This window comes from Oncorhynchus keta, unplaced genomic scaffold (genome assembly GCF_023373465.1).
Source record: "Oncorhynchus keta strain PuntledgeMale-10-30-2019 unplaced genomic scaffold, Oket_V2 Un_contig_2735_pilon_pilon, whole genome shotgun sequence".
Lineage (NCBI taxonomy): Eukaryota > Metazoa > Chordata > Actinopteri > Salmoniformes > Salmonidae > Oncorhynchus > Oncorhynchus keta.
Window position 1 is genome coordinate 121,537 of NW_026285481.1, and position 18,089 is coordinate 139,625.

Below are 18,089 nucleotides of genomic sequence, written 5' to 3' on the forward strand. Positions count from 1 at the left end.
AACCTTACTGTTCTATACTCTATAGTCCCTCTGTCCTCTGAACCTTACTGTTCTATACTCTATAGTCCTCTGTCCTCTGAACATTACTGTTCTATACTCTATAGTCCCTCTGTCCTCTGAACCTTACTGTTCTATACTCTATAGTCCCTCTGTCCTCTGAACCTTACTGTTCTATACTCTATAGACCCTCTGTCTTCTGAACCTTACTGTTCTATACTCTATAGTCCCTCTGTCCTCTGAACATTACTGTTCTATACTCTATAGTCCCTCTGTCCTCTGAACCTTACTGTTCTATACTCTATAGTCCCTCTGTCCTCTGAACCTTACTGTTCTATACTCTATAGTCCCTCTGTCCTCTGAACATTACTGTTCTATACTCTATAGTCCCTCTGTCCTCTGAACCTTACTGTTCTATACTCTATAGTCCCTCTGTCCTCTGAACCTTACTGTTCTATACTCTATAGACCCTCTGTCTTCTGAACCTTACTGTTCTATACTCTATAGTCCCTCTGTCCTCTGAACCTTACTGTTCTATACTCTATAGTCCCTCTGTCCTCTGTCCTCTGAACCTTACTGTTCTATACTCTATAGTCCCTCTGTCCTCTGAACCTTAATGTTCTATACTCTATATTCCCTCTGTCCTCTGAACCTTACTGTTCTATACACTATAGTCCCTCTGTCCTCTGTCTTCTGAACCTTACTGTTCTATACTCTATAGTCCCTCTGTCCTCTGTCTTCTGAACCTTACTGTTCTATACTCTATAGTCCCTCTGTCCTCTGAACCTCTTACTGTTCTATACTCTATAGTCCCTCTGTCCTCTGAACCTTACTGTTCTATACTCTATAGTCCCTCTGTCCTCTGAACCTTACTGTTCTATACTCTATAGTCCCTCTGTCCTCTGAACCTTACTGTTCTATACTCTATGGTCCCTCTGTCTTCTGAACCTTACTGTTCTATACTCTATAGTCCCTCTGTCCTCTGAACCTTACTGTTCTATACTCTATAGTCCCTCTGTCCTCTGTCCTCTGAACCTTACTGTTCTATACTCTATAGTCCCTCTGTCCTCTGAACCTTAATGTTCTATACTCTATAGTCCCTCTGTCCTCTGAACCTTACTGTTCTATACTCTATAGTCCCTCTGTCCTCTGAACCTTACTGTTCTATACTCTATAGTCCCTCTGTCTTCTGAACCTTACTGTTCTATACTCTATAGACCCTCTGTCCTCTGAACCTTACTGTTCTATACTCTATAGTCCCTCTGTCCTCTGTCCTCTGAACCTTACTGTTCTATACTCTATAGTCCCTCTGTCCTCTGAACCTTACTGTTCTATACTCTATAGTCCCTCTGTCCTCTGAACCTTACTGTTCTATACTCTATAGTCCCTCTGTCCTCTGAACCTTACTGTTCTATACTCTATAGACCCTCTGTCTTCTGAACCTTACTGTTCTATACTCTATAGTCCCTCTGTCCTCTGAACCTTACTGTTCTATACTCTATAGTCCCTCTGTCCTCTGAACCTTACTGTTCTATACTCTATAGTCCCTCTGTCCTCTGAACCTTACTGTTCTATACTCTATAGTCCTCTGTCCTCTGAACCTTACTGTTCTATACTCTATAGTCCCTCTGTCCTCTGAACCTTACTGTTCTATACTCTATAGTCCCTCTGTCCTCTGTCCTCTGAACCTTACTGTTCTATACTCTATAGTCCCTCTGTCTTCTGAACCTTACTGTTCTATACTCTATAGTCCCTCTGTCCTCTGTCCTCTGAACCTTACTGTTCTATACTCTATAGTCCCTCTGTCCTCTGAACCTTACTGTTCTATACTCTATAGTCCCTCTGTCCTCTGTCCTCTGAACCTTACTGTTCTATACTCTATAGTCCCTCTGTCCTCTGAACCTTACTGTTCTATACTCTATAGTCCCTCTGTCCTCTGTCCTCTGAACCTTACTGTTCTATACTCTATAGTCCCTCTGTCCTCTGTCCTCTGAACCTTACTGTTCTATACTCTATAGTCCCTCTGTCCTCTGTCTTCTGAACCTTACTGTTCTATACTCTATAGTCCCTCTGTCCTCTGTCCTCTGAACCTTACTGTTCTATACTCTATAGTCCCTCTGTCCTCTGTCCTCTGAACCTTACTGTTCTATACTCTATAGTCCCTCTGTCCTCTGTCCTCTGAACCTTACTGTTCTATACTCTATAGTCCCTCTGTCTTCTGAACCTTACTGTTCTATACTCTATAGTCCCTCTGTCCTCTGTCCTCTGAACCTTACTGTTCTATACTCTATAGTCCCTCTGTCCTCTGAACCTTACTGTTCTATACTCTATAGTCCCCTGTCCTCTGAACCTTACTGTTCTATACTCTATAGTCCCTCTGTCCTCTGTCTTCTGAACCTTACTGTTCTATACTCTATAGTCCCTCTGTCCTCTGTCCTCTGAACCTTACTGTTCTATACTCTATAGTCCCTCTGTCCTCTGTCTTCTGAACCTTACTGTTCTATACTCTATAGTCCCTCTGTCCTCTGTCTTCTGAACCTTACTGTTCTATACTCTATAGTCCCTCTGTCCTCTGAACCTTACTGTTCTATACTCTATAGTCCCTCTGTCCTCTGAACCTTACTGTTCTATACTCTATAGTCCCTCTGTCCTCTGTCTTCTGAACCTTACTGTTCTATACTCTATAGTCCTCTGTCCTCTGTCTTCTGAACCTTACTGTTCTATACTCTATAGTCCCTCTGTCCTCTGAACCTTACTGTTCTATACTCTATAGTCCCTCTGTCCTCTGAACCTTACTGTTCTATACTCTATAGTCCCTCTGTCCTCTGAACCTTACTGTTCTATACTCTATAGTCCCTCTGTCTTCTGAACCTTACTGTTCTATACTCTATAGTCCCTCTGTCCTCTGAACCTTACTGTTCTATACTCTATAGTCCCTCTGTCCTCTGTCCTCTGAACCTTACTGTTCTATACTCTATAGTCCCTCTGTCCTCTGAACCTTAATGTTCTATACTCTATAGTCCCTCTGTCCTCTGAACCTTACTGTTCTATACTCTATAGTCCCTCTGTCCTCTGAACCTTACTGTTCTATACTCTATAGTCCCTCTGTCTTCTGAACCTTACTGTTCTATACTCTATAGACCCTCTGTCCTCTGAACCTTACTGTTCTATACTCTATAGTCCCTCTGTCCTCTGTCCTCTGAACCTTACTGTTCTATACTCTATAGTCCCTCTGTCCTCTGAACCTTACTGTTCTATACTCTATAGTCCCTCTGTCCTCTGAACCTTACTGTTCTATACTCTATAGTCCCTCTGTCCTCTGAACATTACTGTTCTATACTCTATAGTCCCTCTGTCCTCTGAACCTTACTGTTCTATACTCTATAGTCCCTCTGTCCTCTGAACCTTACTGTTCTATACTCTATAGACCCTCTGTCTTCTGAACCTTACTGTTCTATACTCTATAGTCCCTCTGTCCTCTGAACATTACTGTTCTATACTCTATAGTCCCTCTGTCCTCTGAACCTTACTGTTCTATACTCTATAGTCCCTCTGTCCTCTGAACCTTACTGTTCTATACTCTATAGTCCCTCTGTCCTCTGAACATTACTGTTCTATACTCTATAGTCCCTCTGTCCTCTGAACCTTACTGTTCTATACTCTATAGTCCCTCTGTCCTCTGAACCTTACTGTTCTATACTCTATAGACCCTCTGTCTTCTGAACCTTACTGTTCTATACTCTATAGTCCCTCTGTCCTCTGAACCTTACTGTTCTATACTCTATAGTCCCTCTGTCCTCTGTCCTCTGAACCTTACTGTTCTATACTCTATAGTCCCTCTGTCCTCTGAACCTTAATGTTCTATACTCTATAGTCCCTCTGTCCTCTGAACCTTACTGTTCTATACTCTATAGTCCCTCTTTCTTCTGAACCTTACTGTTCTATACTCTATAGTCCCTCTGTCCTCTGAACCTTACTGTTCTATACTCTATAGTCCTCTGTCCTCTGAACCTTACTGTTCTATACTCTATAGTCCTCTGTCCTCTGAACATTACTGTTCTATACTCTATAGTCCCTCTGTCTTCTGAACCTTACTGTTCTATACTCTATAGTCCCTCTGTCCTCTGAACCTTACTGTTCTATACTCTATAGTCCCTCTGTCCTCTGAACCTTACTGTTCTATACTCTATAGTCCCTCTGTCCTCTGAACCTTACTGTTCTATACTCTATAGTCCCTCTGTCCTCTGTCCTCTGAACCTTACTGTTCTATACTCTATAGTCCCTCTGTCCTCTGTCTTCTGAACCTTACTGTTCTATACTCTATAGTCCCTCTGTCCTCTGAACATTACTGTTCTATACTCTATAGTCCCTCTGTCCTCTGAACCTTACTGTTCTATACTCTATAGTCCCTCTGTCCTCTGTCTTCTGAACCTTACTGTTCTATACTCTATAGTCCTCTGTCCTCTGAACATTACTGTTCTATACTCTATAGTCCCTCTTTCTTCTGAACCTTAATGTTCTATACTCTATAGTCCCTCTGTCCTCTGAACCTTACTGTTCTATACTCTATAGTCCCTCTGTCCTCTGAACCTTACTGTTCTATACTCTATAGTCCCTCTGTCCTCTGAACATTACTGTTCTATACTCTATAGTCCCTCTGTCTTCTGAACCTTACTGTTCTATACTCTATAGTCCCTCTGTCCTCTGAACCTTACTGTTCTATACTCTATAGTCCCTCTGTCCTCTGAACCTTACTGTTCTATACTCTATAGTCCCTCTGTCCTCTGAAACTTACTGTTCTATACTCTATAGTCCCTCTGTCCTCTGTCCTCTGAACCTTACTGTTCTATACTCTATAGTCCCTCTGTCCTCTGTCTTCTGAACCTTACTGTTCTATACTCTATAGTCCCTCTGTCTTCTGAACCTTACTGTTCTATACTCTATAGTCCCTCTGTCCTCTGTCCTCTGAACCTTACTGTTCTATACTCTATAGACCCTCTGTCCTCTGAACCTTACTGTTCTATACTCTATAGTCCCTCTGTCTTCTGAACCTTACTGTTCTATACTCTATAGTCCCTCTGTCCTCTGAACCTTACTGTTCTATACTCTATAGTCCCTCTGTCCTCTGAACCTTACTGTTCTATACTCTATAGTCCTCTGTCCTCTGAACCTTACTGTTTTATACTCTATAGTCCCTCTGTCTTCTGAACCTTGTCCTCTGCTCTGCTTCCTCTTTGGAGTTTAGGCTGGGTTACTGTAAAGCGCTTGGTGACAACATTACCAATCAATCAATTTGATTGATTGATTGTGACCTCTACACCCTTCCTTCACCTTTGACCTCTGACCTCTAACAATGTTACTTCCTGTCCCCCAGGTTACCCCTGTACCTCCTCTTCCTGTCCATCAGTATGGTCTTCCTGGTAGTAAACCTGACCTGTGCCCTGCTAGTGAGGATGAGCACCACAGAGACCCAGACCATTGTACTGATCAGAGTAGCCATCAACGATACACTGTTTGTCCTGTGTGCCATCTCCCTCTCCCTCTGCCTCTACAAGATCGCCAAGATGTCCCTGGCTAATATCTACCTGGAGTCCAAGGTAAGAGATGTTCACACACACCAATCCTTGGTTTAAATACATGTGGATTTGAGTATCTGGTAATCATAATACTTGTTTAGCGTGTATTTGAGTATCTTTGTACTTTAAGCATTTGTACATCGTTATGACATTTCTAATGTCTTTATTATTTTGAAACCTCAGTACGTGTAATGTTTACTGTTAATTTTTATTGTTTATTTCACTTTTGTATATCATCTACCTCACTTGCTTTGGCAATGTTAACACATGTTTCCCATATGCCAATAAAGCCCCTTGAATTGAATTGAGTGAGTGCACTTGCACACATGACGAGAGCCTGTCCTGCGCCCTGCTGAGTGTGCTGCTGTAGACACGGCTGTGTGACCATCGAGAATCAGATGGCACAGTTGGGTAGTTTATCAGCTTCTCTAACCTGGTCGTTGGTACTGTCTGGCCTACTCGTTGAGGACCATAGGAGATGTCAGCACAAACAGATCTGGGACCAGACGACCTGACATGCTCTATAAAGACATAGGAGATGTCAGGACAGGACAAACAGATCTGGGACCAGACGACCTGACATGCTCTATAAAGACATAGGAGATGTCAGGACAGGACAAACAGATCTGGGACCAGACGACCTGACATGCTCTATAAAGACATAGGAGATGTCAGGACAAACAGATCTGGGACCAGACGACCTGACATGCTCTATAAAGACATAGGAGATGTCAGGACAAACAGATCTGGGACCAGACGACCTGACATGCTCTATAAAGACATAGGAGATGTCAGGACAAACAGATCTGGGACCAGACGACCTGACATGCTCTATAAAGACATAGGAGATGTCAGGACAGGACAAACAGATCTGGGACCAGACGACCTGACATGCTCTATAAAGACATAGGAGATGTCAGGACAGGACAAACAGATCTGGGACCAGACGACCTGACATGCTCTATAAAGACATAGGAGATGTCAGGACAAACAGATCTGGGACCAGACGACCTGACATGCTCTATAAAGACATAGGAGATGTCAGGACAAACAGATCTGGGACCAGACGACCTGACATGCTCTATAAAGACATAGGAGATGTCAGGACAAACAGATCTGGGACCAGACGACCTGACATGCTCTATAAAGACATAGGAGATGTCAGGACAGCACAAACAGATCTGGGACCAGACGACCTGACATGCTCTATAAAGACATAGGAGATGTCAGGACAGCACAAACAGATCTGGGACCAGACGACCTGACATGCTCTATAAAGACATAGGAGATGTCAGGACAGCACAAACAGATCTGGGACCAGACGACCTGACATGCTCTATAAAGACATAGGAGATGGCAGTACAGCACAAACAGATCTGGGACCAGACGACCTGACATGCTCTATAAAGACATAGGAGATGGCAGGACAGCACAAACAGATCTGGGACCAGACGACCTGACATGCTCTATAAAGACATAGGAGATGTCAGGACAGCACAAACATATCTGGGACCAGACGACCTGACATGCTCTATAAAGACATAGGAGATGTCAGGACAGGACAAACAGATCTGGGACCAGACGACCTGACATGCTCTATAAAGACATAGGAGATGTCAGGACAAACAGATCTGGGACAGACGACCTGACATGCTCTATAAAGACATAGGAGATGTCAGGACAGCACAAACAGATCTGGGACCAGACGACCTGACATGCTCTATAAAGACATAGGAGATGTCAGGACAAACAGATCTGGGACAGACGACCTGACATGCTCTATAAAGACATAGGAGATGTCAGGACAGCACAAACAGATCTGGGACCAGACGACCTGACATGCTCTATAAAGACATAGGAGATGTCAGGACAGCACAAACAGATCTGGGACCAGACGACCTGACATGCTCTATAAAGACATAGGAGATGTCAGGACAGGACAAACAGATCTGGGACCAGACGACCTGACATGCTCTATAAAGACATAGGAGATGGCAGGACAGCACAAACAGATCTGGGACCAGACGACCTGACATGCTTTATAAAGACATAGGAGATGTCAGGACAGCACAAACAGATCTGGGACCAGACGACCTGACATGCTCTATAAAGACATAGGAGATGTCAGGACAGGACAAACAGATCTGGGACCAGACGACCTGACATGCTCTATAAAGACATAGGAGATGTCAGGACAAACAGATCTGGGACCAGACGACCTGACATGCTCTATAAAGACATAGGAGATGTCAGGACAGCACAAACAGATCTGGGACCAGACGACCTGACATGCTCTATAAAGACATAGGAGATGTCAGGGACAAACAGATCTGGGACCAGACGACCTGACATGCTCTATAAAGACATAGGAGATGTCAGGACAGCACAAACAGATCTGGGACCAGACGACCTGACATGCTCTATAAAGACATAGGAGATGTCAGGACAGCACAAACAGATCTGGGACAGACGACCTGACATGCTCTATAAAGACATAGGAGATGTCAGGACAGCACAAACAGATCTGGGACCAGACGACCTGACATGCTCTATAAAGACATAGGAGATGTCAGGACAAACAGATCTGGGACCAGACGACCTGACATGCTCTATAAAGACATAGGAGATGGCAGGACAGGACAAACAGATCTGGGACCAGACGACCTGACATGCTCTATAAAGACATAGGAGATGTCAGGCTCTACAAACAGATCTGGGACCAGACGACCTGACATGCTCTATAAAGACATAGGAGATGTCAGACAGCACAAACAGATCTGGGACCAGACGACCTGACATGCTCTATAAAGACATAGGAGATGTCAGGACAGCACAAACAGATCTGGGACCAGACGACCTGACATGCTCTATAAAGACATAGGAGATGTCAGGGACACAAACAGATCTGGGACCAGACGACCTGACATGCTCTATAAAGACATAGGAGATGTCAGGACAGGACAAACAGATCTGGGACCAGACGACCTGACATGCTCTATAAAGACATAGGAGATGTCAGGACAGGACAAACAGATCTGGGACCAGACGACCTGACATGCTCTATAAAGACATAGGAGATGTCAGCACAGCACAAACAGATCTGGGACCAGACGACCTGACATGCTCTATAAAGACATAGGAGATGTCAGGACAAACAGATCTGGGACCAGACGACCTGACATGCTCTATAAAGACATAGGAGATGTCAGGACAAACAGATCTGGGACCAGACGACCTGACATGCTCTATAAAGACATAGGAGATGTCAGGACAGGACAAACAGATCTGGGGGACCAGACGACCTGACATGCTCTATAAAGACATAGGAGATGTCAGGACAAACAGATCTGGGACCAGACGACCTGACATGCTCTATAAAGACATAGGAGATGTCAGGACAAACAGATCTGGGGACCAGACGACCTGACATGCTCTATAAAGACATAGGAGATGTCAGGACAGGACAAACAGATCTGGGACCAGACGACCTGACATGCTCTATAAAGACATAGGAGATGTCAGGACAAACAGATCTGGGACCAGACGACCTGACATGCTCTATAAAGACATAGGAGATGTCAGGACAGGACAAACAGATCTGGGACCAGACGACCTGACATGCTCTATAAAGACATAGGAGATGGCAGGACAAACAGATCTGGGACCAGACGACCTGACATGCTCTATAAAGACATAGGAGATGTCAGGACAGGACAAACAGATCTGGGACCAGACGACCTGACATGCTCTATAAAGACATAGGAGATGGCAGGACAAACAGATCTGGGACCAGACGACCTGACATGCTCTATAAAGACATAGGAGATGTCAGGACATCTGGGACAAACAGATCTGGGACCAGACGACCTGACATGCTCTATAAAGACATAGGAGATGACAGGACAAACAGATCTGGGACCAGACGACCTGACATGCTCTATAAAGACATAGGAGATGTCAGGACAAACAGATCTGGGACCAGACGACCTGACATGCTCTATAAAGACATAGGAGATGTCAGGACAGGACAAACAGATCTGGGACCAGACGACCTGACATGCTCTATAAAGACATAGGAGATGTCAGGACAAACAGATCTGGGACCAGACGACCTGACATGCTCTATAAAGACATAGGAGATGTCAGGACAGGACAAACAGATCTGGGACCAGACGACCTGACATGCTCTATAAAGACATAGGAGATGTCAGGACAGCACAAACAGATCTGGGACCAGACGACCTGACATGCTCTATAAAGACATAGGAGATGTCAGGACAGGACAAACAGATCTGGGACCAGACGACCTGACATGCTCTATAAAGACATAGGAGATGTCAGACAGACAAACAGATCTGGGACCAGACGACCTGACATGCTCTATAAAGACATAGGAGATGTCAGGACAGCACAAACAGATCTGGGACCAGACGACCTGACATGCTCTATAAAGACATAGACCTTTCAAACAGAGATGTCAGGACAGCACAAACAGATCTGGGACCAGACGACCTGACATGCTCTATAAAGACATAGGAGATGTCAGGACAGCACAAACAGATCTGGGACCAGACGACCTGACATGCTCTATAAAGACATAGGAGATGTCAGGACAGCACAAACAGATCTGGGACCAGACGACCTGACATGCTCTATAAAGACATAGGAGATGTCAGACAGCACAAACAGATCTGGGACCAGACGACCTGACATGCTCTATAAAGACATAGGAGATGGCAGGACAGGACAAACAGATCTGGGACCAGACGACCTGACATGCTCTATAAAGACATAGGAGATGACAGGACAAACAGATCTGGGACCAGACGACCTGACATGCTCTATAAAGACATAGGAGATGTCAGGACAGGACAAACAGATCTGGGACCAGACGACCTGACATGCTCTATAAAGACATAGGAGATGACAGCACAAACAGATCTGGGACCAGACGACCTGACATGCTCTATAAAGACATAGGAGATGTCAGGACAGGCACAAACAGATCTGGGACCAGACGACCTGACATGCTCTATAAAGACATAGGAGATGTCAGGACAGGACAAACAGATCTGGGACCAGACGACCTGACATGCTCTATAAAGACATAGGAGATGTCAGGACAGGACAAACAGATCTGGGACCAGACGACCTGACATGCTCTATAAAGACATAGGAGATGTCAGGACAAACAGATCTGGGACCAGACGACCTGACATGCTCTATAAAGACATAGGAGATGTCAGGACAGGACAAACAGATCTGGGACCAGACGACCTGACATGCTCTATAAAGACATAGGAGATGTCAGGACAGGACAAACAGATCTGGGACCAGACGACCTGACATGCTCTATAAAGACATAGGAGATGTCAGGACAGGACAAACAGATCTGGGACCAGACGACCTGACATGCTCTATAAAGACATAGGAGATGTCCAGGACAAACAGAGGAGATGTCAGGACAGGACAAACAGATCTGGGACCAGACGACCTGACATGCTCTATAAAGACATAGGAGATGTCAGGACAGGACAAACAGATCTGGGACCAGACGACCTGACATGCTCTATAAAGACATAGGAGATGTCAGGACAGGACAAACAGATCTGGGACCAGACGACCTGACATGCTCTATAAAGACATAGGAGATGTCAGGACACAAACAGATCTGGGACCAGACGACCTGACATGCTCTATAAAGACATAGGAGATGTCAGGACAGGACAAACAGATCTGGGACCAGACGACCTGACATGCTCTATAAAGACATAGGAGATCAGCAGGACAAACAGATCTGGGACCAGACGACCTGACATGCTCTATAAAGACATAGGAGATGGCAGGACAGGACAAACAGATCTGGGACCAGACGACCTGACATGCTCTATAAAGACATAGGAGATGTCAGGACAGCACAAACAGATCTGGGACCAGACGACCTGACATGCTCTATAAAGACATAGGAGATGGCAGGAGGACAAACAGATCTGGGACCAGACGAGACATGCTCTATAAAGACATAGGAGATGTCAGGACAGGACAAACAGATCTGGGACCAGACGACCTGACATGCTCTATAAAGACATAGGAGATGGCAGGACAGGACAAACAGATCTGGGACCAGACGACCTGACATGCTCTATAAAGACATAGGAGATGGCAGGACAGCACAAACAGATCTGGGACCAGACGACCTGACATGCTCTATAAAGACATAGGAGATGTCAGGACAGGACAAACAGATCTGGGACCAGACGACCTGACATGCTCTATAAAGACATAGGAGATGTCAGGACAAAACAGCACAGAAACAGATCTGGGACAGGACAGACGACCTGACATGCTCTATAAAGACATAGGAGATGGCAGGACAGGACAAACAGATCTGGGACCTGACGACCTGACATGCTCTATAAAGACATAGGAGATGGCAGGACAGGACAAACAGATCTGGGACCTGACGACCTGACATGCTCTATAAAGACATAGGAGATGGCAGGACAGCACAAACAGATCTGGGACCAGACGACCTGACATGCTTTATAAAGACATAGGAGATGTCAAGACAGCACAAACAGATCTGGGACCAGACGACCTGACATGCTCTATAAAGACATAGGAGATGTCAGGACAAACAGATCTGGGACCAGACGACCTGACATGCTTTATAAAGACATAGGAGATGTCAGGACAAACAGATCTGGGACCAGACGACCTGACATGCTCTATAAAGACATAGGAGATATCAGGACAGCACAAACAGATCTGGGACCAGACGACCTGACATGCTTTATAAAGACATAGGAGATGTCAGGACAAACAGATCTGGGACCAGACGACCTGACATGCTTTATAAAGACATAGGAGATGTCAGCACAAACAGATCTGGGACCAGACGACCTGACATGCTCTATAAAGACATAGGAGATGTCAGGACAGGACAAACAGATCTGGGACCAGACGACCTGACATGCTCTATAAAGACATAGGAGATGTCAGGACAAACAGATCTGGGACCAGACGACCTGACATGCTCTATAAAGACATAGGAGATGTCAGGACAAACAGATCTGGGACCAGACGACCTGACATGCTCTATAAAGACATAGGAGATGTCAGGACAAACAGATCTGGGACCAGACGACCTGACATGCTCTATAAAGACATAGGAGATGTCAGGACAGGACAAACAGATCTGGGACCAGACGACCTGACATGCTCTATAAAGACATAGGAGATGTCAGGACAAACAGATCTGGGACCAGACGACCTGACATGCTCTATAAAGACATAGGAGATGTCAGGACAGCACAAACAGATCTGGGGACCAGACGACCTGCCATGCTCTATAAAGACATAGGAGATGTCAGGACAGCACAAACAGATCTGGGACCAGACGACCTGACATGCTCTATAAAGACATAGGAGATGTCAGGACAGCACAAACAGATCTGGGACCAGACGACCTGACATGCTCTATAAAGACATAGGAGATGGCAGGACAGCACAAACAGATCTGGGACCAGACGACCTGACATGCTCTATAAAGACATAGGAGATGTCAGGACAGCACAAACAGATCTGGGACCAGACGACCTGACATGCTCTATAAAGACATAGGAGATGTCAGGACAAACAGATCTGGGACCAGACGACCTGACATGCTCTATAAAGACATAGGAGATGTCAGGACAGGACAAACAGATCTGGGACCAGACGACCTGACATGCTCTATAAAGACATAGGAGATGACAGGACAAACAGATCTGGGACCAGACGACCTGACATGCTCTATAAAGACATAGGAGATGTCAGGACAGGACAAACAGATCTGGGACCAGACGACCTGACATGCTCTATAAAGACATAGGAGATGTCATGACAAACAGATCTGGGACCAGACGACCTGACATGCTCTATAAAGACATAGGAGATGTCAGGACAGCACAAACAGATCTGGGACCAGACGACCTGACATGCTCTATAAAGACATAGGAGATGTCAGGACAGGACAAACAGATCTGGGACCAGACGACCTGACATGCTCTATAAAGACATAGGAGATGTCAGGACAAACAGATCTGGGACCAGACGACCTGACATGCTCTATAAAGACATAGGAGATGTCAGGACAGGACAAACAGATCTGGGACCAGACGACCTGACATGCTCTATAAAGACATAGGAGATGTCAGGACAGCACAAACAGATCTGGGACCAGACGACCTGACATGCTCTATAAAGACATAGGAGATGTCAGGACAGGACAAACAGATCTGGGACCAGACGACCTGACATGCTCTATAAAGACATAGGAGATGCCAGGACAGGACAAACAGATCTGGGACCAGACGACCTGACATGCTCTATAAAGACATAGGAGATGGCAGGACAAACAGATCTGGGACAGACGACCTGACATGCTCTATAAAGACATAGGAGATGTCAGGACAGGACAAACAGATCTGGGACAGACGACCTGACATGCTCTATAAAGACATAGGAGATGTCAGGACAGCACAAACAGATCTGGGACCAGACGACCTGACATGCTCTATAAAGACATAGGAGATGTCAGGACAAACAGATCTGGGACCAGACGACCTGACATGCTCTATAAAGACATAGGAGATGTCAGGACAAACAGATCTGGGACCAGACGACCTGACATGCTCTATAAAGACATAGGAGATGGCAGGACAGGACAAAACAGATCTGGGACCAGACGACCTGACATGCTCTATAAAGACATAGGAGATGTCAGGACAGCACAAACAGATCTGGGACCAGACGACCTGACATGCTCTATAAAGACATAGGAGATGTCAGGACAGGACAAACAGATCTGGGACCAGACGACCTGACATGCTCTATAAAGACATAGGAGATGTCAGCACAAACAGATCTGGGACCAGACGACCTGACATGCTCTATAAAGACATAGGAGATGGCAGGACAGCACAAACAGATCTGGGACCAGACGACCTGACATGCTCTATAAAGACATAGGAGATGTCAGGACAGGACAAACAGATCTGGGACCAGACGACCTGACATGCTCTATAAAGACATAGGAGATGGCAGGACAGCACAAACAGATCTGGGACCAGACGACCTGACATGCTCTATAAAGACATAGGAGATGGCAGGACAGGACAAACAGATCTGGGACCTGACGACCTGACATGCTCTATAAAGACATAGGAGATGGCAGGACAGCACAAACAGATCTGGGACCAGACGACCTGACATGCTCTATAAAGACATAGGAGATGTCAGGACAAACAGATCTGGGACCAGACGACCTGACATGCTTTATAAAGACATAGGAGATGTCAGGACAAACAGATCTGGGACCAGACGACCTGACATGCTCTATAAAGACATAGGAGATATCAGGACAGCACAAACAGATCTGGGACCAGACGACCTGACATGCTTTATAAAGACATAGGAGATGTCAGGACAAACAGATCTGGGACCAGACGACCTGACATGCTTTATAAAGACATAGGAGATGTCAGCACAAACAGATCTGGGACCAGACGACCTGACATGCTCTATAAAGACATAGGAGATGTCAGGACAGGACAAACAGATCTGGGACCAGACGACCTGACATGCTCTATAAAGACATAGGAGATGGCAGGACAAACAGATCTGGGACCAGACGACCTGACATGCTCTATAAAGACATAGGAGATGTCAGGACAAACAGATCTGGGACCAGACGACCTGACATGCTCTATAAAGACATAGGAGATGTCAGGACAAACAGATCTGGGACCAGACGACCTGACATGCTCTATAAAGACATAGGAGATGTCAGGACAAACAGATCTGGGACCAGACGACCTGACATGCTTTATAAGGACATTGGAGATGTCAGCACAAACAGATCTGAGACCAGACGACCTGACATGCTCTATAAAGACATAGGAGATGTCAGGACAAACAGATCTGGGACCAGACGACCTGACATGCTTTATAAAGACATAGGAGATGTCAGCACAAACAGATCTGGGACCAGACGACCTGACATGCTCTATAAAGACATAGGAGATGTCAGGACAGCACAAACAGATCTGGGACCAGGTTCTATGATTCACACAAAGCTACAACTATCTGAGACAGTGTGTTTTATTTCCCAGGAACCTCATTGTGCCAGGTGACAGCTATAGGAGCCACAGTCACCCTGCTGTACACATCCAGAGCCTGTTACAACCTGCTGGTTCTGGCCCTCACCAACGTTAAGAGCATCAACCTTTGACTACGACTGGTACAATGTATCTGACCAGGTAATACTGTACCACAGTGTCTTTCCTGGTCCTGGGGACCAATGTATCTGACCAGGTAATACTGTACCACAGTGTCTTTCCTGGTCCTGGGGACCGATGTATCTGACCAGGTAATACTGTACCACAGTGTCTTTCCTGGTCCTGGGGACCGATGTATCTGACCAGGTAATACTGTACCACAGTGTCTTTCCTGGTCCTGGGGACCGATGTATCTGACCAGGTAATACTGTACCACAGTGTCTTTCCTGGTCCTGGGGACCAATGTATCTGACCAGGTAATACTGTACCACAGTGTCTTTCCTGGTCCTGGGGACCAATGTATCTGACCAGGTAATACTGTACGACAGTGTCTTTCCTGGTCCTGGGGACCAATGTATCTGACCAGGTAATACTGTACGACAGTGTCTTTCCTGGTCCTGGGGACCAATGTATCTGACCAGGTAATACTGTACCACAGTGTCTTTCCTGGTCCTGGGGACCAATGTATCTGACCAGGTAATACTGTACCACAGTGTCTTTCCTGGTCCTGGGGACCGATGTATCTGACCAGGTAATACTGTACGACAGTGTCTTTCCTGGTCCTGGGGACCGATGTATCTGACCAGGTAATACTGTACCACAGTGTCTTTCCTGGTCCTGGGGACCAATGTATCTGACCAGGTAATACTGTACCACAGTGTCTTTCCTGGTCCTGGGGACCAATGTATCTGACCAGGTAATACTGTACGACAGTGTCTTTCCTGGTCCTGGGGACCAATGTATCTGACCAGGTAATACTGTACCACAGTGTCTTTCCTGGTCCTGGGGACCAATGTATCTGACCAGGTAATACTGTACCACAGTGTCTTTCCTGGTCCTGGGGACCAAAAAAGATGCACATTTTTGTCACGACACACATAATTCCTCTAATCAAGGTTGAAGGGGTCTAGTGGTTAATAACTGAAAGGACGTTGGTTTGAATCCGCGAGCAGAACACATGAAAAATCTGTTGATGTGCCCTTGAGCAAGGCACTTAACCCTAGTTGCTCATGTAAGTCGCTCTGGATAAGAGGTAAGTAATTTAAGCGTGTTAACCCTCGCTGCCGGCCCAGTCTCGTCCTCAGAACAGGTACAGAGCAGCTGGCTGACAGATTACATCTCTCCTGTCCCCACATCCTTCAACATCTCTCCCTGTCCCCACATGCTTCAACATCTCTCCCTGTCCCAGTCTGCTGTCCCCACATCCTTCAACATCTCTCCCTGTCCCACATCCTTCAACACCTCTCCCTGTCCCAGTCTGCTGTCCCCACATCCTTCAACATCTCTCCTGTCCCAGTCTGCTGTCCCTCATCCTTCAACATCTCTCCCTGTCCCAGTCTACTGTCCCCTCATCCTTCAACATCTCTCCTGTCCCACATCCTTCAACATCTCTCCCTGTCCCAGTCTGTTGTCCCCACATCCTTCAACATCTCTCCCTGTCCCAGTCTGTTGTCCCCACATCCTTCAACATCTCTCCCTGTCCCAGTCTGCTGTCCCCACATCCTTCAACACTCTCCCTGTCCCAGTCTACTGTCCCCTCATCCTTCAACATCTCTCCCTGTCCCACATCCTTCAACATCTCTCCCTGTCCCCACATGCTTCAACATCTCTCCCCTGTCCCAGTCTGTTGTCCCCTCATCCTTCAACACCTCTCCCTGTCCCAGTCTGCTGTCCCCTCATCCTTCAACACCTCTCCCTGTCCCAGTCTGTTGTCCCCACATCCTTCAACATCTCTCCCTGTCCCAGTCTGCTGTCCCCTCATCCTTCAACATCCCTCCCTGTCCCAGTCTGCTGTCCCCACATCCTTCAACACCTCTCCCTGTCCCAGTCTGTTGTCCCCACATCCTTCAACATCTCTCCCTGTCCCAGTCTGCTGTCCCACATCCTTCAACATCTCTCCCTGTCCCAGTCTACTGTCCCCTCATCCTTCAACATCTCTCCCTGTCCCAGTCTGCTGTCCCCTCATCCTTCAACATCTCTCCCTGTCCCAGTCTGCTGTCCCCTCATCCTTCAACATCTCTCCCTGTCCCCACATCCTTCAGCATCTCTCCCTGTCCCAGTCTGCTGTCCCCACATGCTTCAAGATGGCCACCATTATTCTTGTACCCAATAAAGGGAAGGTAACTGAGCTAAATGACTGTCACCTTCAGTCATCATGAAGCTTGAGAGGCTAGTTCAGGACCACATCGCCTTTACC

At 46.2% G+C, this 18,089-nt stretch overlaps 1 pseudogene; it reads left to right on the forward strand.

Annotated features, from left to right (window-relative positions):
* The window catches only part of LOC127922836 (G protein-coupled receptor 137Ba-like), a 43,378-nt pseudogene extending 26,644 nt beyond the window's left edge, over positions 1 to 16,734 (forward strand).
* The last annotated feature ends 1,355 nt before the right edge of the window (positions 16,735 to 18,089 follow it).